Source organism: Pelophylax lessonae (genome assembly GCF_965119305.1).
Source record: "Pelophylax lessonae genome assembly, chromosome: 1".
NCBI lineage: Eukaryota > Metazoa > Chordata > Amphibia > Anura > Ranidae > Pelophylax > Pelophylax lessonae.
The window spans coordinates 8,113,987-8,136,494 of NC_138768.1; positions in this window are offsets into that span (position 1 = coordinate 8,113,987).

Here is a 22,508-nt window from a genome sequence, read left to right on the forward strand (position 1 = left end):
CCTCTTGCTCCACAACAGTATCCAAGTCCATCTCTGATTCTAAGGGCTTGTTCACACTTGACTAAATGTGGAACTCTTTACAAACGCTCCTATAGCTTCAATATAAACTTTAGTATGGGCATTAGACTGGCATTTTACAAGCTTTAATGACGAGTTAAAAACACTCTCCAAACGCCCTATGTGCCATTTTGAAGTGTTTGATGAGCGTTAAGGCACATTAAACCTCTCCACAAGCATCTGTTTATAAATTGGAAGTGACATTACAGGAAATAAACTAATTTTACCGCCCTGCAACCAGTGCCTGCCAAAGCGTTTATGAAGAGTTACCATAGACTTGAATAGGAGGCCTTTGAAAGGCTTCAAACACCTCCTGACTTGACATGAGGCTTCAATTTTGAATCTATGTGAAGCTAATGATTCATGTTTTGATAATGTGAACAGAACTGTGTGTTGTCCATTGTATCATTTGCATAGATGTTTAATCACTTTAAGGCCGGAAGGATTTGCCCCCTTAAAGAGGAAGTAAACCCTCCTCTGCAACTTGAACCTATAGGTAAGCCTATGATAAGGCTTACCTACAGGTACTGTAAATATCTCCTAAACATGCACCGTTTAGGAGATATTTACTTTGCATGCAGCCAGTGACATCACTGGCGCATGCGCTCTGAAGGAACGGCCGCTCGTGCCGTTCCTTCAGAGCCCCATGCCATGACCGTTGGGACCATGAGACAGGTGAGCGGTCAGCACTGCGAGGCTTCGTTCTAAGGTAAGTATTTCATAATGAGCTAGTATACGATGCTATGTGTTTGTCTTTCAGGTGTTCGTTTTTGATGGAGTGCGTCACTCCATCATACTCACATGCAGTGCAAACTCACCAGATGATTTAATTCAATGAGCCTATCACCATCACATAAATGGCACAAGTTGTAGATCGACTTCCACATCAGCGTCCCTAGGGTCTCAAGCCGTGTATTGTTGGCGGACCAACAATTACTCTCACTGCATCATGCCCAATAGAACAGACGGGGTGTCATATTGTAGCATCTGTAAACAGGTCTTTAATAGGTCAACCGGCGCCCCGACTTGGTACCTCCGTTGACAGATGCTCCTAGTGCTTCCTGAGAGCTCCAAGAACTCCACCAGACACTATAACCACCTCAGACCCCACGAACCGCTGCAGCTTGGTTGGGGGTCTCGCTGCCCCCCCCTGGACCTACGACAAGGCTCCAGGTTCCCATGGGTGAACCTCTCTTTCCCCAGAGAGTGCAGCAGCAACAAGCTCTTACAAGAGCTTAGTGATTATTCAAGGGAGTATGAAGAGCATAGCAATCCCTTGTAGCAGCTTCCCCCAATAAGAGACAGGACTCTAGATTGAGGGTGAACTAGAACTCAAACTGTTTATTCAAACATATTCACAAAGAGATATACACTCTGGGACAACCCCCCCTCCCCCTTAGCAGCCAATCCACATTCACATATACATCCTATAATAAGTTTATCTTAAGGCAGGCAGAACAACAATAGAACAATGGAATGCAGGTACTTAACAATACCAAACCCCACCCCACTAGCAAGGGTCTAGGAGACACTCCTGCAATATTCTAACAATCTGTACAGTCAACTGTTTATCCTTACATATTTCCTGAGAGATATTGCTGACAAATATTACGGTCCCATCTGAAGCAATTCAAACCATTAAGTATCTGTTTTTCACTTCCGGTGATGGTGAGTACCGTCACATATCTTCCCCCCAAAGGTAGACTAACCAGGTACCAGACCTCCAACTGGTCTGTGTCTGAGTTAGTCGAGTAACAAGTCCCAAAGAGTCAATCCATCATGGCAGCTTCCTTGAAAAAGTTCCACATAGTTTGTAAGTTTATAAGGCGCATGGAGCTCTCATAGCCGATCAGTCTGTGGAAGTCTGGTTTGGGTAGGCCAGACTGGGCTTCTTGGGCACCCTGTGTCCCTAATAGACACAGGGTGACTTAGACATAAGAGGGCCTAGTGGGCTAAGAGAGTGATTTTCCATCCTCTCTAAGGTAGGTTGTGTTCCACGGGCCCTCCCAATGTCTGCACCCACCCAGTATCCAAAACAAATTGTCTGGAAAACAGTGTTACTCACCCAGCCAACCTATGCCTCTCTCGTAGAACATACCCGTCGCTGGGGATAAGCATGGACTGGCCCTTCTCCTGGGAGCCCTTTCAGCCACTGGAGAGAAGACAGGGAGGTGGGGTTCGCTTCATCAGACTGTTGGGGATCTGGGCTGACTGTCCAGCATCCCTTGGGTATACAAGTGAAGACTGTACTACCACATCCACTACCACAGGAGCTCCATCTTTTGTACGTTGAGGGAAGAGGCCAGCCACACTCTGCTCTGTTGCCAGCTCTTCTGCTGAGTTGGTGTCATCATCCTGGCTGGGGAGAGAAAACAGTTTCCTCCTCTCTGACTGACTGTTATGGAGGGAGGACAACAACCTCCTCTCCCTTCTCACCCTGGGCCTCCGGAACTGCCACATGTGTGGGGCAGAGATATTTGACTCTCTGTCCGGCTGCCAGTGCTTCAGCTGGGTGTAGAAGTTTCACTTCATTAGCTTGTCGCTGGGGCAAGGGGCTGATTTCCCCTGCTTCCTGGAACCCTGTAGCTGTTGTGGGTGCTGGGCAGAGGTTGCTAGCACTCTGCCCTGTTGCCAGCACTTCTGCTGAAAAGTAAACTGTCACGGGAGTCACTTTACCATAGGGGTTGTGGACCCCAAATTCCTTTAGAGAGGTCGGGGGGCACCATGCCCAGCCTTATGGGGTTCTCTTATGTTTAAGTCACCCTGCATCTGTTATGGATGCAGGGTGACCAGGAGGGTGGTGAACACTGAAAATATGGTTTGGACTACTACAAATGGGATAGTCATATTCAGGAATAATGTCTCCCTTGTAATATGACAATTTTATTCCCTGTACAGTATGAGGTCTCTGACCAGGAAGTCCAACTCCTAATATGGTCATTCCAGGAAGTTCAATGAGGAGACGGGCTGGCTAACAATGTTGCTTTTTGTCTGAGGTGGCTTTCCATTCACCTATTGTCAGGTGTGCTAATGACCTCACCTGTTGTCTGCTAAGGGATGTATTGACATTTAGAGTAATGTGTATTGAGGGCTCGTTAGGGAACCATTGTTCTGTATCTGACTATTGTGTACATTGATTGCCCCCTGGGGCTTCTGTCTCCTTGCACATGGCATTCCTTCTGGTCAAGCTATCTGACCAATCACTGCTGACTAATTTTCAATTCCTCAATTGCATGGCTAAGGAGGACCAGAAGGGGAACTGCAGGTACTTTACAATTGACCAATAGGAAAGCGGTTGTTGGGGGTAGGATGTTCCAAATTCTGTATAAAAGTGTGCTGTGTTCTTCCAATAAATTGTCTTCCTGTTTGAACTTACATACAGCCTGCCTGGTGTGTGTTCTAATGGATTCCGGACGGCACATAGCTGTAGTTCGGATCCCAGATCCTTGGTTGACCGAACCATCAGACGTTGCGATCTGCAAGCTGACTTACTAGAAACAGAGGAGTGTCGGGAGAGCGGAAGCGAGCGAGCAAGGGTCTCGTCACATAAACTAAAAAGTCAGTGGCCTTGCACACATCTTCCTGGGTCACCAATTGTTGCAGGCAGAGGTCAGCAGCAATAGGCCTGGATGCCCGCTCTTCTGCTGTAGGCTCACTGGGACGTTCCTCAGAAAAATCGATTAAATCCCCAGTCTCTGGAATTGCTGAAAGTCCAGGGCATTGGCTGGTGTCACTTGGGCCCAGTGCCAACACTTTGGCAGGTGACTTATCATCCATACCATCCTCCGATGAAAAGTCAATTACATCTGTGATCCGTGGTTGGGGAATGAAGATGGCTTCCTCTTCTCCCATTCCTTTATCCAGTGGCTGGACAGACGCATTCCTCCATCCAAGCTCGTCCTGTGCAGAAACAAGTTCGTCCAGGTGAGTCAGCACTTGCTGCATCCACCATAAGACATCCGCATCCAAGACCGTGGGTGCAGGTGAGCAAAGCACACTATTACTGTGCTATATTGTTGATTCTTCAGTCAGGATTTCTGGACTGTCAGCTGATCCTTCTGGATATTCCCAGGCAAGGGGAGCCCAGCCCTGGTACTAAGCAGAGTCTAGCAGCCGTCTGTAGGCAATCTCCAGCTACCATTCCTGAATGGCCATAAACTCCATATCTTCCAGTGCCCAGAGCACTTCTGAGATGTTCAGAATCCTTTCTCTGTAATCCATCATTTCCTCTAACCGCCACTCCAAATCGCTCCCAAAGTTAGGGTCCCCTGACAGCTTTTAGTACAACAGTCCCTGGCCACCCACCGTAGCCAAAGCCTTCCATTGGGCTGTCATCCACTATCCTAGGGCATGTTTGGGATACATGCTGTGATGAGACCAGTCTCGCCACATTGCATTGGAGGAGCCTGGTTGCCCGCCTGCTGCCTTTGGACTATGGACCAGACTTTAAAAGACTTTGGCTCCATGGCGATTTGACTGTGTTTGTGGCATCTGAGCGCTGTTTGGATATGTTGAGCGCTCAGATCCAGGCTATCTGGGGATGGGTTGAATGTAGGGGTTCTGTTCAGTAGACTGGGAGTTATGCATTTTTGTGTCCTTTTGTGTTTCTTTAAACATGTGGCTAATGGAGCCTTGCCTCTCCTGGAAGCTAAAACGTATTCCTGTAAACTGTAAGGAACAGGAAGCTAACTCCTAATATGGGCATTACAGGAAGTTCTGAGGAGACGGGCGGTCTATTGACACTCAGAGTGATGTGTATTGAGGGCTCGCTAGGGAACCATTGTTCTGTGTCTGACTGTTGTGTGCATTGATTGCCCCCTGGGGCTTCTGTCTCCTTGCATTGGTCAAAGCTATCTGACCAATCACTATTGACTCATTTTCAAGCCCTCATTTGCATGGGCTGGAGAGGACCTTAGTGAGGAGTGCAAGTGCTTTGCAATTGACCAATGGGAAGGCGGTTGTTGGGGGAGGGATGTTCCAATTTCTGTATAAAAGTGTGCTCTGTTCTTCCAATAAATGTTGTTCCTGTTTTACCCTCATCTCGGAGCTTTGTCTCGTTATTGGGGGAATCTGCTGCAGGGATTGCTATGGTCTTCCATACTCCCTTAGAGAATCACTGAGCTCTTATAAGAGCTTGTGTAAGAGCTTGTTCGTGCTGCACTCTCTGGGGAAAGAGAGGTTCACCCACAGGAACCTGGGGCCTTGTCGTTGGTCTAGGGTGGGTAGGAGATGCCAAGACCCTAACCAAGCTGCGGCGGTTCGTGGAGTCTGAAGTGCTTACGGTGTCTGGTGGAGTGCTTGGAGCCCTCGGGAAGCACTAGGAGCATCTGTCAACGGAGGTACCTGCTCAGGGGTGCCCTGTTCCGTAACAATTGGTGGCAAGCGGCGTGATCGTTCCCACAGCCAGAAGGACAGCTACAGGAGACACCATTCCGTGGATTTACAAGTTGGGGGCAACGCATGTCTCAGTACAGCAACCCTTAAAGCAACAGGATGGAACCAGCAGTGGAGTACAGATATTCTCTGAAAGAATATGACCGTATGGTGTGGTTACGGCTGAACTTCTTCGGACCCAATCCACTGGAGAGATCCAAGCGGTTCGTGAAGAACTTAGTGTTCGGGACTCTGCTAGACAGGGCAGAGAGAGAGGGCCAGCTGGCACGTTGGGAGGAACTCCAGCGGCAGGTACAGTTAAGGGAAGAGGAGAACCCAGTCTCCATTCCCCAGCGGCAGCCTGATTTATTGGGAATTGGGAGCCCAGTCTCCATTCTCCAGTGGCAGGCTGAGTTACAGGGGGCAGAGGTAGTTGTTCCTGCCCCCCAGCAGCAGAGTTATATGCTGGGAAGGCAGTGTGAAGTACAGGGAGAGGAGAGCAGTGTCCTCCCTCCCCAGCGGCAGCGTGATTTTTTGGGAATTGGGAGCCCAGTCTCCATTCCCCAGCGGCAGTGTGATGTGCCGGGAATTGGGAGCCCAGTCTCCATTCCCCAGCGGGAGATACAGCAGGGAATTGGGAGCCCAGTCTCCATTCCCCAGCGGCAGAGTATCCTACAGGGAATAGAGAGCCCAGTCTCCTTTCCCCAGCAACAGGACACTGTATTGGGAGCAGAGACAGTCGGTCTCCCTCCCCAGGGGCTGGAAGTATATTTGGGAGAGGAGCTTGTTTCCCCCTCTCCCCATTGGCAGAGTGATATCCAGGGAATTGGGAGCGCAGTCTCCATCCCTCAGCGGCAGATTGAGTTACAGGGGGCAGACACAGTTGGTCCTGTCCCCCAGCGGCAGATTGAGCTATTGGGAATTGGGAGCCCAGTCTCCATCCCACAGCAGCAGCTTAACATACCAGGGGGAGACAGTAAGCCCCCCAACAGTGCAGATGGGACCGTGGTCTCTGCACTCACAGCACAGGGGGTAGGGACAGTCGGTCCTGACCCCCAGCAACAGGGCTGTTTAGCCAAAGGGGAGACAGTCGGTCTCCCCCTCCAACAACCCGTCTCCAACCGGGCTACTTCTGTGGTAGCGCTGGCACCAGGGCAGAGTACCGCTGGTCTCTGCCCACTCAGCAACCCACCAAGGCAGTCTGCCAGTCTCCCACACAGCCAAGGTGAGGCACCTGGACATAAACAAATTTCTCTTCTACCCAGGTGTAGTAGCCAGTTCTTTTGGGTGGGCTGTACTGCTGTTTCTGTTTTGTGGGTGGGCTGCTGGACTAACAAGGGCACTGACCGGCAGAAGGTCAGGTACCCTGTTAGTCTTTTTGGAAAGGGGGAGAGATGTGACGAGACCAGTCTCGCCACATTGCATTGGAGGAGCCTGGTTGCCCGCCTGCTGCCTTTGGACTATGGACCAGACTTTAAAAGACTTTGGCTCCATGGCGATTTGACTGTGTTTGTGGCATCTGAGCGCTGTTTGGATATGTTGAGCGCTCAGATCCAGGCTATCTGGGGATGGGTTGAATGTAGGGGTTCTGTTCAGTAGACTGGGAGTTATGCATTTTTGTGTCCTTTTGTGTTTCTTTAAACATGTGGCTAATGGAGCCTTGCCTCTCCTGGAAGCTAAAACGTATTCCTGTAAACTGTAAGGAACAGGAAGCCAACTCCTAATATGGGCATTACAGGAAGTTCTGAGGAGACGGGCGGTCTATTGACACTCAGAGTGATGTGTATTGAGGGCTTGCTAGGGAACCATTGTTCTGTGTCTGACTGTTGTGTGCATTGATTGCCCCCTGGGGCTTCTGTCTCCTTGCATTGGTCAAAGCTATCTGACCAATCACTATTGACTCATTTTCAAGCCCTCATTTGCATGGGCTGGAGAGGACCTTGGTGAGGACTGCAAGTGCTTTGCAATTGACCAATGGGAAGGTGGTTGTTGGGGGAGGGATGTTCCAATTTCTGTATAAAAGTGTGCTCTGTTCTCCCAATAAATGTTGTTCCTGTTTTACCCTCATCTCGGAGCTTTGTCTCGTTATTGGGGGAATCTGCTGCAGGGATTGCTATGGTCTTCCATACTCCCTTAGAGAATCACTGAGCTCTTATAAGAGCTTGTGTAAGAGCTTGTTCGTGCTGCACTCTCTGGGGAAAGAGAGGTTCACCCACAGGAACCTGGGGCCTTGTCGTTGGTCTAGGGTGGGTAGGAGATGCCAAGACCCTAACCAAGCTGCGGCGGTTCGTGGAGTCTGAAGTGCTTACGGTGTCTGGTGGAGTGCTTGGAGCCCTCGGGAAGCACTAGGAGCATCTGTCAACGGAGGTACCTGCTCAGGGGTGCCCTGTTCCGTTACACATGCCACCGGAGGGCTCTATAGCTCTCCTCCAACCACATCTCTGTCCAGACCAGCCTGCTTAACTCAGCTGTCTGCTCCTTGTGCGGTGTATCTCCCAAAAACAGCTCCCGCAATCCATACTGCGACCAATATCTTTTCTGGATGAAGGGGAGGATTTTTCTGGTGGCGCTGCTCACGGGCTAGCGTTTCCTTCCAGAGATCCAAGCGCACAGAATCATGCCATCCTAGCAGGACCTGGTATTTCACTTGTCCCCTGTGCTGTATTGCATCTCTTGCAACCTCGTCACAAATTCCTCTTCCATGGCGGCTGATATCTGTATCTCTCCTCTTATGAGGACGCTGCACAGGTGTTAGCTCGCTCGATAACTTTACCGTCTCCGAGAGCTGCTTCTCCTCACACTAGGATGCCATCCCACCGCTTGCCACCAATGTAACGGATCAACCGGCGCCCCGACCTGGTACCTCCATTGACAGATGCTCCTAGTGCTTCCCGAGGGCTCCAAGTCCTCCACCAGACACCATAACCACCTCAGACCCCACGAACCACCGCAGCTTGGTTGGGGTCTCACTGTCCCCTACCCTGAAGCAATTCAAACCATTAAGTATCTGTTTTTCACTTCCAGTGACGGTGAATACCGTCACAAGGTCGACTCCCTGTGAACAGCCCCTTTCACCATATCAACTGGAACAGTCTCGTGGGTAACCTGTGCCGGTTGCAGGGGTCTGCCATCAATTGCCTCGATAACTAGTGGAGAAACATGAGGCTGAAAGGGTATGGAATTCACAGCAGCAAATGTACTGTCGATAAAATAACCGATTTACTAACGCCTGAGAAACCACCGGACCTGCTGCCAGGAGAGAACAACTGTGATTAGCAAGTTATCTTTATGGGAAACTGGAGATGAGGAAATTCCAACTAAGATCTGCCCCCGAAAGAACCTTAGCTGCAAGCATTTCCCAGATGGGTCGGACAAGATTTCAGGAAATACCCACCAAGACCGCAATACAGGCACCGGCTCTCCCTCCTTCTAAAGGCCCGCTCAGCCTCAGAAAGGTGAGTGAACCCTAGCTGTATGGGTTCACAGCCAGATGCACCATTCCCAGGAGGCATAGGAGGTGAGGGAAGAATGGGTGGGAAAGAAAAATAAGGTGCTCCTTAAACGATGGTCTCTTCTGAGCCTGGTATCGATCAAAATCAGGAAGGAAATTAGAGTCTCGAGCTCGTCAGGGAGATCCTTGGCCACAATCTCATCCTTCAATGCCTCAGAGAGACCTTGAGAGAAGACAGCCACCAGAGCCTCATTATTCCAGCCCACCTCTGCTGCCAGAGTGCCAAATTCAATGGCGTATTCGGCAATGGTTCGTATACCCTGTTGAATGGACAGGAGCAGCTTAGCAGCAGAGGCAGAGCGAGCAGGCACATTGAATACCCTATGAAAGGAGTATCACAGGATTATCGTTCTCCCATAAGGGATTCATCCAGGCCAAGGTCTTGTCTGAGAGCAACGAGATTAGAAAGCCCACCTTGGACCTATCAGAAGGAAACGCCTGAGGAACCATCTCATAATAAATGCCCATTTGGTTTAGGAACCTGCAAACTTTTCAGGAAAAAGTTTGTGATTTACAAACCTTTACCAATCCCAGGGATTCACCATCAATCTATGATAGCTGTCAATTCTCATCCCTACACCTGTATTTCTATAATAATCTTATTATGAATAATAATAATAAACATAGCATTCTTGGCTATCAAACTTCTCATTTTTACTGTTTCATGTACAATATGTTATAATGGTATTTTTATAACCTTCACTTTCTACAGTGCTGACAAAGATGGATTCTGTGTATTTTATGCTTGGCTTTTTTTTTTTCTACTCTATAAACAGATTCATATTCCTGTCTATCAGTAATAAATAACAGAATTATTCTTTATAAACCCGACACTCTCACAGCCTTCAGCTGAGCCATGAAATCAGTGTCAGGATCCTGTGCTGCTGTCAGTGATAATGAGGTGGGAGAAGAGGAAGAAGTCATTGGAGTCTATCAGAGACTCGGCCATGTTGTCTTCAGATATCTACTTAGAATATTGTGGTTGTTGTCTTTGTGTGTGACCCCCTGCACATCTGACACCCAGAACTCTGCTCACCACTGTGATATGACTATGAGGAATTATACATTTGAGTACAAGTATTCTCAGGATGGAGACATCATTATAGGAGGGATATTCACTGTGCATTCTGCAGTGTCACGGTGGAGAGAGAAGGGAAGCTCTATTAAACATCTCATGTGTGCAGCGTAAGTGAAATATGAAATGTAAAACTTCCAATCTGATTTACAGAGCTGTGTCTTTTTTTGTTTCTGTTCTGGATCGATCTGGGAAGGGTTAGGAATCCCTGTCAGGTTTTTACTGCTATCTGGGGCTCCATAAAAAGAGATTCCCCTCACGTCTTGTCCTGAAGATAATATTTTACCAGATAGAAAGTGAGGGAATCACTCCAATAGCAGCACAGAAAAAGAAACATGTTTTTAGTAGAGTATTGGAAGGCTATCAGCCTTTTATTTCTGTCTGTGCCCCTATTGCAGATTTTTCTGTCTTCCTGGCTGGTAAATCTGTTATCTGCAGGACAGGAAGTGAGGAGAAATCTCTCCCACAGATCCATGGATAGTGGTAACAAAAGATCCCTCCTCACTCTATCCAAAAGAAAAATGGTTTTGGTTGGACATGCACTTTAACCACTTTAACGCTGAGTACCGTAGTACTACTGCGGCAAAGTGGCTCTTGTAGGTCTGACGACGTAGACCTACGTCGTCAGACACTCCCCCTTCTCGGCGGCGCGTGCGCGCCGCCGGAGGCTCGCTCCCGCTGTTTTCAGTCACAGCGGGAGTCGGGCCAAGGGAGGAGCAGTGGCGATCGCTGCCGCTCTTCCCCGATCGTCGGGGATCTAGTGTGGAGATCCGCCCGCCTGTGTAAACACAAGCGGGCGGATCTCCCAAGTGACAGGCAGGGTCAGATTGTAGGGTTCAGCGTAGCTGAACCCTGGATCTGTCCCTGTGTCACTCAGTCACCTCCCCCCCACACGTCAGTAAGCACCAGGCATACATTAACCCCTCCCTCTCCAATAAAATTAACCCCTTCCCCCCCAGTGTAATTTTTACAGTAACAGTGCATATATATATATATAGCACTGATTACTGCAGTAATGTCACTGGTACCCCCAAAAGTGTCAAAAATGTCAGTCAAGGGTCCGATCTGTCCGCCGCAATGTCGCAGTCCCGCAAAAAAAATCGCAGATCGCCGCCATTACGCGTAAAAAAAAAAAACACCAAAAATGACAGAAATCTTTCCCTTTGTTAGTAAACGCAATAACTTTTGCGCAAACCAATCAAAATACGCTTATTGTGATTTTTTTTACCAAACATAGGTAGCAGAAAACAAATTGGCCAAAAATTTAAAAAAAATTAGATTTTTACATTTTTTTTTTGGGGGGGGGGGGAATTTCATATAAAAAAATGTTAAAAATATTGTTATTTTTTCAAAATAAATGCTCTTTTTTTGTTTATAGCGCAAAAAGTAAAAATCGCATAGGTGATCAAATACCACCAAAAGAAAGCGCTGTTTGTGGGAAAAAAAGGACGTAAATTTCGTTTGGATATGGCGTCGCACGACCGCGCAATTGTCAGTTAAATTCGAACAGCACCGAATCGCAAAAAGTGGCCCAGACGTAAGACAGCAAAATGCTCTAGTGGTAAAGAGGTTAAGACATCATATTACCATTATCTAGAGTTCATATTTCTGATATTGGAATGTATTTGTTATCTGTGACTTCCTACTTGCTAGTTCAGTGAAATTCTGATGAATTTGTGGCATTCTGATCTTGTGAACAGCATGTCTCTAGTGGTTTGTTTATGGTCAAATTTGGCCTGAGAACTGACTTATATCTTATTTCCGCTAACTACAATGAAGTGCAGTGTGCGTATTATTGAAAATTTGATAAAAAGCCCCGCTAATATCATAAAAAATTTAAACTACCACCGTTTTATTCTGCAGGGTCTTTTTTGTTTTCAGAAAATATATATTTATGGGGGTTTTAATTAATCTTCAGGCATTTTAACATTACACACAAAAAGTGTCTCTGGTAGTGGAGTGACTAAAGACAATGCGGTCACAGAAAAATTCCCATTGATCTGTTTTAGTTGTGGGCTGACAATGCCGTGCTATTTGTGAAATGACATCACAAGACGTGGTGTCAGCCCTGTCCAGTTTATTTTGCTAAATTATAGGGGCTCATATATTAAATGTGAAGGAGGACCCCCCGCAAAAAATGGCATGCCCCCCCCCCCCCCCAAATATTCATACCAGACCATTTGGGTCCAATATGGAACTTAAGGGGGGAACTCAAAGCAAAAAAAAAAAAAGAAAATTACGTGATTCCATCCAAAATCCACACCTGACATTTGTTTGATCATGTCAAACCATGAAAAGGGATATAAGCATTCAGTCTCCCCTCCTGCACTGTACCAGACTACATGCCTTAAACATGGGGGCATCTTGCCACTGTTAAAGCACCATAGTGATGAGGACAAGAGCCTCTTTCCCACAACCCTGGCCTGGTGGTTGTGGGAGGTCTGTATGCTGGGGGGGCTTATTGCAAACTGGAAACCCCAGATACAGACCCTACCCCTATGTGAATGAGTAAGGGAAACTCATTCATTGAAAAAGTGAAAAATTAAACACATCTTAGTATTTGACAATCCGAATATAGTAAGCTGCTAGGCGCGGCAGGCTAGACGGTAGCATTCTCCTTCTCCGGTCGTAGCTGTGACGGGTTCTTCCGTTCTTATACCCCCCCCCCTTTTTTTTTCCTCTCTCTTTCCTTTCCTCCCTGACCATCCTTCCTGTTCCTGTCTCGTCGCCTCATTCCCATTCCTTTTGTTCTACCCCTTGATTTCTCCCCCCTCCCCCTAAAATATTGTGGTTTCCAGACACTAGGACGACCTAGTAGTCCGCTTGCATGTACCAATTATCCGCCCTCTCCAACAATCCCTTCTGCTGGTTCCCCTTGTTCCCCCTTATTCCGAACAGGGTCCTCTTACAACCCCCCTCGGGTGCAGGTTTGGGGGTCGCGGACACAGTATGTTCCCCGTGGGGGTGTCTGCCCCCCCATTCGTGTGCCCAGGGGCCTCCTAAGTTTCTGTAGCACGGACCGCATCTCCCTCAGATACGGCCAAGTGATCCCACAGTGCCCTCTCCCTCCTGCCTTTTGGGCGCGCATTCCCCCTCAGTCTGAACCCTTCTTGGTACTCAAACGCTGTTTCTGTTGCTCAACCAGCCTTAACTTTTTGGCCTAGCTCAGGTGCTTTTTCCCTTTTATAAGTTGTAATAGGTTCCTTGTTATTAACTATGTGCCACTTGTCACGTGTTATTGTTACGACTATTGAAATGTGTTTAACTGCATTTTGGTGTTCTATAACTTTTGTATGTGCATTCAATGCACCTTTACCTGTATGCCTTAAAGATTTTCAATAAAATGCTTCACAAAAAAAAAAAAGTATTTGACAAATCCTTTATTTAGAAAAAAAAAAGGAAAAAAAGGAAAAATCCCACAAGGTGAATCCATCATCAATCAGTTTTGTCCAACATTATAGATCCATCCCGCCAACACAATTAAGCGAGGGGACAAATTATGTTGACAACTGCCGGTTTCCTAATAACCAGCCAGAAGGGAAGCTGCCACATTTTTATCAGTGGTAGTAATAATGATGCCAAATGTATCTCTTCCAGCTGGAACACAACATTTAATTCAGCATTTTGTCTAACCTCCAAACAAGCAAGATTTGGTCTAAACTTGGAACCGGAAGCTCCTCCCTAAAGGTGGGCTTACATCAGGCATATATTGTTAATGTGTGGGAGCTGGTATGGAGAGCTGAAAATACTGTGTAGGGAGAGACACTCTTTTATTATGTTACATGTCCACCCCCCTTTTTGACAATAGTGTGTTTATTAGCCCTAGAAATGGACAGAAGTGAAAAAGAAAATTTGCCCCCATAGACATCAATTGGATTTGCTGGCAGTTCTAAAATTTTCAAATCTGATTTGAGAAACGTTTCACAAACTAAACTCAGGAAGATTCCCTTATCCCTAGTCCCAATCTCTGACAGTCTCTTACAGCGTGTCTGCAGGTCCCAACCAGTCCTGTAGCAAGTTTGTAGTCTCTGATGCTTTCCTGTAGTAAAGCCTCGTACACACGTACCGATTGTTGGCCGACCGATCGGCCGTCTTTTGTCCAGTGTTGTTGTGTTGGTTGGAATGTGCTCTAGACTGCACACAATTTTTTTCGGCCAACAACAACCAACTTCAGAAGTGATGTCATGTGCTGGTTTACTTTCCGTGTGTTTTTTCTTCTCTGAGCATGCCCAGTCTTGCTCATCTGATTTTTGTCTGCCGAAATCTGTACTGACTGACGAACAATCGGCCGTTCTGTTGACGGCCAACAAAAATTTTATAGCATGCACACCAGATTTTGTTTGGCCGAAAAGTCGCAGTCGGTTGTCGGAATCATCATACTAACAAGCCGACAATCGGCCGATCGGACGTTGGCCGAAAATTCACGGCCAACAATCGGTGCGTGTGTATGAGGCTTAAGCCTGTATTCTCTGACCTTCTTCTGTCCAATTGTATACTGAATACAAAAAAGGGTACCCCCAATGGTTTGGGACTTTACGTGCCACTGAAACACTGAAAAAAGGATGCAACTATATATAAATAAATCACAATTTTATTACATAAAAAATCAAAAATATTGTTACACAAACATATATATATCTAGCGCATAACTAGACATATGTGAGATTTAAAAACTTGCAAGCAAGGACAGACCAGTATCCATACAGAAGACTCTTAGGTACCATTGGTGGAAAGAACCGGACAGGACCCTACGCGTTTCGGGTATAGAAACCCTTCTTCAGGGGTCAACCAGAGTTCTATGCACAATGTTTACCAAGAGGAGTCTTTTTTTGTAGGGGTAAATACGCTGTCAATTAAAACCGGTATTAACCGAGAAAGAGGTGTCTGGTCTCATTAAAACGTAGTTCACTGAGAGAAAAGATAGTATAGACAATGGTTGATGATTGACAGGATCATGGGCACCACAGTGATCCACTGTTGGTCCTAGATGGTCCCCATGGGTGAGTGGGCCAATGTGATATCTCTGTAGTCACTGTTATAGGCGAGTATTGCTCATGGCTAGAGGTAAGTGAAGTATATAGGAGTATCAATCTCAGGACGTAAAAAAATCCCTACGTCCTATCTGTATAAGAGAAGACAGCCTCTGCAGGGGGACCATCTAGGACCAACAGTGGATCACTGTGGTGCCCATGATCCTGTCAATCATCAGCCATTGTCTATACTATCTTTTCTCTCAGTGAACTACGTTTTAATGAGACCAGACACCTCTTTCTCGGTTAATACCGGTTTTAATTGACAGCCAAGTTACCCCTACAAAAAAAGACTCCTCTTGGTAAACATTGTGCAAAGAACTCTGGTTGACCCCTGAAGAAGGGTTTCTATACCCGAAACGCGTAGGGTCCTGTCCGGTTCTTTCCACCAATGGTACCTAAGAGTCTTCTGTATGGATACCGGTCTGTCCTTGCTTGCAAGTTTTTAAATCTCACATATGTCTAGTTATGCGCTAGATATATATATGTTTGTGTAACAATATTTTTGATTTTTTGTGTAATAAAATTGTGATTTATTTATATATAGTTGCATCTTTTTTTCAGTGTTTCAGTGGCACGTAAAGTCCCAAACCATTGGGGGTACCCTTTTTTGTATCTATCTACCGGGATGATGGCCACAAGCACTGGGTACTAAGTGATAGGTTCTACCAAAAAAAAAATGTATACTGAATATTATGTGAGGCTGCATGGTGATATCAGGGGCTGAAGCTGAGGTCCTCTGTTCTTCCTAAATTGCCAACCACTGCTATACCTCATATAAATACAGGAATGATTACATTTCAATATGGGTTTCATGGAGAAATGCACAGAACCACCAATCTCACCAATCTCACCATAGATCTACAGTTGAAATGTGTTATACATTTTGTTATAGAGAATTTCTGTTTCAATCCTTGTACTGGATGCAAACCTATCCATTTGCTGCAGAGTTTACCGGAGAGAATACAGACATCTCCTGGCTTTTATATTTGCTATTGATGAGATAAACAGCAATCCAGATATTCTTCCCAACATAACTCTGGGATACCATGTGTATGATTCTTGTGGACATGTGAATAAAGCTATAAAAGATGTTCTACAGATATTGTCTGGACATACAATGGAAGCTCCAAATTATTCCTGTATGGAGCGGGGGGCTCTGGCTGGTTTCATTGGAGATCTCAATTCTGACACCACTATCCAAATGGCACAGCTGCTGAATCTGTATGGTTACACCCAGGTAAGAACAGCAGAATTTTCTATTTTACATACGGTTAGGACAACTAGTCGTCTTATGGCGAGGTGGGTCGGTAGGGAACAAAAAATCCCTTGTGGCAAAGTGTTGTAAAGTGTAACCACTCATGGACCGGCCCCTGTACATATAAGGTGACAGGGCGCCCCTGTGGTCTGGATCACATATATACGTGATCCAGTATTTCCGAGTAGGGAGTGCACGCGTGTGCCCGCTGCCTGATCTGTGCTATTATTTGCGACACCACAAGTTGGGCAGCAGGTCCCAGCCAATGACTGATCAGCTTAGCAAATGATAGTTCAGAGCCCCGTGTTTACTAACCACACATGGCTCTGAACAAAGGGCAGCGATGCACAAAGCAGGCAGATCCCATTGCACAGTAAAAGCAGCACATAATACACACAATACATATTGTTAGGCACACAGTTAGCCCTTTTATCTCCCCTAGATTCTAACCTCTTACCAAAGACCAATACCAATACATTTTGGCCGAAATTTATAAAAAAACAATTCGATTTTTTAATTATTTTTTATTGGATACATTTTTTTAGCAGAAAGTTAAAAATGTTTTTTTTTTCCCAAATTTTTTTATTTTTAGATTCGTTTATAATAAAAAAGGGTGAGGTAGGGAAACCTCTCTGCAGCAAACCATGCCAGGAGGAACAGAATGCAGAGTGCAATTCCGGCTGCCATGGGCAGAGTGGGCACAGGCAAAATTTCCAAGATGACGCCTGAACTCTCTTTGACTGAAACCAGGTCCGGACCCCAGCTCACTGGTGAAGGAACGGGGGAGGGGGGGGGAAACATATGGAGTTGTTAAACACCCAAATTTTCCATGTGAATACCCCTAACAATACTAGAGACTCTCTAGCTTCCACTGAATCTCTAATAGAATGCACTATTGATGACTTGGTACTCTCTCAGCCTCAAAACTCGGCTCCCCTTGTTCTAGCAGTTAGCCTGCCTGCTCCTGATTATGTAAAGTTTCAGTCTTTATTTACCATATTCTCTGATCTTCTGGAGAAAGGCTTAACCAGAACCCCTTCCCAGATTACCTCCAACATTAAGGCCGGTCTACAGGGCTTAGGCTCCCGCATTGAGACTAAAGAACACAAGCTTGATTAAACGGTCATGCTGACAAATACTGCCGTGCAGACTCTTCAAGGCCAACTAGAAGCTGCAGTAGACAAAACTGATGACCTGGAAAATGGCTCCAAGTTTTATAACTTCAGGATTAGGGGCTTCCGGAGTCTATCAAGGTCACTCCTGCCAGGGCCGGTGCTTCCACTAGGCAAACTAGGCAGCCGCCTAGGGCGCATTGCCCCCTAGGGGCGCAGCGATGAGTCGGCACTCTCTCTCCATCATGAATGATCCTTGTGAGCTGAGAGGAGGGGCAGCCGTGGGGGAGGAAGAAGGGGCAGTGGAAGATGCCAGGTGTCTTGGGCAGTGCGGAACTACCAGACCCTGGCTTTCCACCACTGTTGGGGGGCCCCCAGAGGCAGGAAGTGAGTCTACCAGCGTGCTGCCTGAATGATGATCCTCTTCGGCTGGAGCTGAGCTGCCTTAACCCCGGGCAGGAAGTGACTCTCTGCACTGAGCTGATGGGCAGCCGTTCATTTCCCTGGGTCGGTATTAAGCAGGGAGCTGAGGAGAGCTGAACCTGAGCCAGAGCTCGGCACTGGAGGGCGGAACCTTTACTGGAGCAGAAGCGACGATGCACCGGAAGGGTCTGAGGAGGTTGGCGATGAAATAAGTGTGGAGCTCTCTGACTGCTGCTTTTCCCTCCACCAGGAGCCAGTTGGAGCTGTGATGAGCACTGTGGTCCAGGAGAGGAGTGTCCTGGGAGAAGGAATCAGCAGGATCACAGTGAAGGAGGGCAGAGTGCGGGCCACTCTCTTCATACCGCCCAGTGAGTGTGCCCAGAAAAGGGGATCGGGGTCCCTGGGTGTTACATGGAGCATCCCTGGTATAAAAGGGAATCGGGGTAATTAGGTGTGCCATGGGTTATCGGAGTCACCAGGTGTGACATGGGGGATAGGGGTCACCGGGTGTAACGGGTTCGGGGTCACCAGGTGAGCCATGAGGAATTGGGGTCCCTGGGTGTGCCATGGGGGAATGGGGTCCCCAGATGTGACAACAGAGAAACATTAGGGTCCCCAGGTGTGACATGGAGGAACATCAGGGTCTGACATAGAGGAACATTGGGGTCACTGGGTATGACAGCATGACATGGAGGAACACGGGGTCCCTGGGTGTGACATGGAGGAACATTGGGGTCAGTGGGTATCACAGCATGACATGGAGGAATATTGGGGTACCAGGGTGTGACATGGAAAAACATCAGGGTCCCTGGGTGTGACATGGAGGAATATGGGGGTTACTAGGTATGAGAGCATAACATGGAGGAAGCATCAGATCAGGGTCACTGGGTATGACATAGAGGAGTTTTTAACCCCTTCCCTTTTTTTTTCTTTTTTGGGGGGGGGGGGGGGGGCGCAAGTAGCTGATCCTGCCTAGGGCGTAAAATAGTCTAGCACCAGCCCTGACTCCTGCTACAGTCCACATGTTCCTGAGAGATTTTCTGCTTGACCTACCTGAACATTCACTGGATGTGGATCTTATAGAGCTATGCAACCATCTTGTTCAAATGGCTTACCTTGGGGCATTATTGTGAAGCCCCATTTCTACAAGGTGAAGGAAGCTGTGAAATGTTCCTGAGACTCCCCCCCCCCCCCTCTTTGGCTATCCAAGGTCATGAGGTTCAGATCTTTGAGATCTATCGCTTTATACAATTCATAGATGACAAGCTCTCAAACCCTTGCTATTGGCGCTTATGCAAAATGGTGTTGAATATCACCTGTTGCTACAGTTGAGAATCATTGCTCAAGAACCTTAAGCCTCTCCACCATGCGATAGGCCAAGCTCAGATAAACACGCCCTCCCACCACACCCCCATCTCACCTTTGTGGTAGGAAGCTAAATTGCATTGCACCAGAGACTCTCCCCCACCATAAACTGTCTACCTGGCCTCAGGGTATCTGTAACCTGTGGTAAAATTTTGTGGGACCTATGTCACATACTTTTCTGGTTGGGGAACTTAGTTTCCTCCTGTCTTAAAATGATTTACATAGTTTAACTAATTGTTTTTGCAGCCCCTGGGGCCACATAAGAATCTACTGCAGGGCTCTAGCGGGTCCCTTGGGGTGCTTCTGTTTTAGTGGGGGATCTCCTGTCTGGGGCTTCCTTGGTCTCTCATCTGGCTAGTGGTGCCCTGGGCAGATGGGTCCCCAAACTCATTGTTTGCATTGCTGTTTTGTTCATTGGAACTCTATTGAGCTTACCTTGGTGGCCGCAAGGCCAGCCTGGGGAGAATTTCATTCCTGCTTGACTCAATGTGCTTTGATTTAGCTCAAGATGTTGGCTCAAGGTGAGGTCCACCTTTGTGTTGGACATGGTACTTTGATTGTGGACAGTGGAGATGGGCTGGTCCCTCCCCAATCCCCTCTTGTTACTGTACTACTTTACTTTGCTTTTCTTTTTTTCTGTCTCTTTCAGCCTTTTTTTTCTGCTAGTTTCAGACTGGAGATGCTCTCCCTTTTTGCTCACACTGATCACAGAGCCTGGGGAAACCCGACCGGTGTTCTACAATGTCCTGTACATGGTGTGGTGGTGAGTAGTAGCCTGTTTGTTGAGCCTGCCCTCTCACTGGACTCCATCAAGATATATAGCTTCCTCCAGTCTGGACCAAGGGACCAGGTTGTTAGGATTGTGTTCAGCTGCTGGCGGTAGTGTGGTGCTCTGGACTGATTGCTGCAGTTCTAGTGTCCACCAGCAGGCGTCTCCCAGAAGCCAGCAGGCTTTAATAATCAGTTTCACTTGAGTTCAGCTGCCAGGTGGCTATTTAAGGCTGCTCCACCCTTTTCTCAGTGCGTCACAATTTTGATTGCTTCCTTGCTGCCAGATCTTTGTTCCTGTTATCCTGATCCTAAACTAACTTACATCCTGTACCCTGCTGCCTTGCTCCTGCTCTAGTACTCAGTCTTGATTCCCCTTTCCTTGCATCACTGTATTCCCTGTTACCCTTGTTCTTCATATTGTATATATTTTGTATACAGTTAGTTGTTAGGTTCATTAGTAGAGATGAGCCGAACGCCCCCCGGTTCGGTTTGCACCAGAACACCACGAACAGAGGAAAAGTTAATTCGAACAAACAAACTCCATTGAAGTCTATGGGACTCGAATCTCGAAAATCAAACGGCCTCATTTTAAAGGCTTAAATGCAAATTACTGCCCCAAAAAAGTGTATGGGGGTCCGGGTCCTGACCTGGGGAACATGTAGCAATGAAAAAAAAGCTTTTAAAAACAATCGTTTTTAAAGGAGCACTGATTTACTGGTTTTAATGAGGCTTAAAGTTAAACTATAAAAATGAAAAATTCCTTCAAATATCGTGCCTGGGGGGTCCCCTGAATGTGTCTGTAAAGTAGTGCATCTCTACGATGTATGTAGCCTGCTGCAGCTATACTGACATTTCTAAAGCAAAAAATGTCATATTCAAATATACATACAAATATCAAATCACATGTACTTGTCATACGGGTACAGAAAAATTGGGCCTTGGTTGTTGGTGGTGCCTAACCACCGTAACCCCTCGCAGTTACTCTTGCTGGGCACGGAAATGGGACCTGCTGCTAAAAAATCAATACAAATTTCAAATCGCATGTACTTGTCATATAGGTGCCAAAAATTGGGCCTTTGGTGTTGCTGGTGCCTGAACACCATAACCAACCCCTCACAGTTACTCTTGCTGGGTGCAGGAACAGGACCTACTGGTAAGAATTCCATACAAGTTTGAAATCGAAAGTACTTGTCATACAGGTGCCAAAAATTGGGCCTTTGGTGTTGGTGGTGCCTGAACACCGTAACCAACCCCTCACAGTTCACTCCTCGCAGGAATTGGACCTGCTGGTAAAAATTCCATACAAATTTTTAAATTGCATGTACTTGTCATTCAGGTGCAGAAAAATTTGGCCTTGGTTGTTGGCGGTGCCTGAACACCCTAACCCCTCGCGGTTACTCTTTCTGGGTGCAGGAATGGGACCTGCTGGTAAGAATTCCATACAAATTTGAAATTGCATGTACTTATCAGTTGTCAAAAAAATTCGGCCTTGTGTGGTTGTGATGCCTGAACACCACATCCCCTCGTAGTTACTGTTGCTGGGCGCAGGATCGGGCCCTGCTGTTAAAAATTCCATACCAATTTGAAATTGGCAAAGATCAAGTGTTGTATGTGTTCTTATCAGTGATCTAGTGGGGGCACTGTGCTGCCATCTGACCGGGCCAAGGTTGGGTGGCGTCTATGCAAGCCGGCTGGAGTGATGAGGACCTGAAAAATTAGTATCGGCAGGAACTGAAACTGAAATTGGGCCTTTGGTGTTGGTGGTGCCTGAGCACCGTAACCCCTCACAGTTACTCGCGCTGGGTGTAGGAACGGGACCTGCTGTTAAGAATTCCTTACACATTTGAAAATGGCATGTACTTGTCATAGAAAAATTGGGTCTTTGGTGTTGGTGGTGCCTGAACACTGTAGCCCCTCACAGTTACTCTGGGGCACAGGGCACAGGGACAGGGCCTGCTGGTAACAACTACATACAAAATTTTAATTGTATTCACCTGTCATACAAGTGCATAAAAATTAAGCCTTGGGGGTTGGTAGTGACCTAAACGCAAAAAATAGTTGGAAGCTAGCAGAATCAAGGTAGAGGAATAGAATAGGCAACATACACAGTCTTCAAGGGATGGCAGACCCCTAGCAAAATTCAATCAGTTACATCAGTATCAGGGGCTTGATAGCTCTTGTTGATTCAGGACTGATTCATTTTGATAAAAGTCAGCTGGTCAACGGAGTTTGTGGACAGACGCACTCTTTTGTCCATTACAAAACCTCCAGCAGCACTGAACGTCCATTCAGAAAGCACGCTGGAAGCAGAACAGGCCAGTAGCTCCATTGCATATTGAGCAAGTTCTGGCCAGTGGTCCATCCTCAAGACCCAGTAACTCATTGGATGCTCAGCTGGAAAGGTCTTCAAATCTGCTCTTGCACCTAGATAATCATGCACCATATGATGGAGATGCTGCCAATGGTTGCTTAAACCTAACAGCCCTGGGTGCTGCTGAGGACTAAAGAACTGTTTAAAGGCATTGTCGGGGGG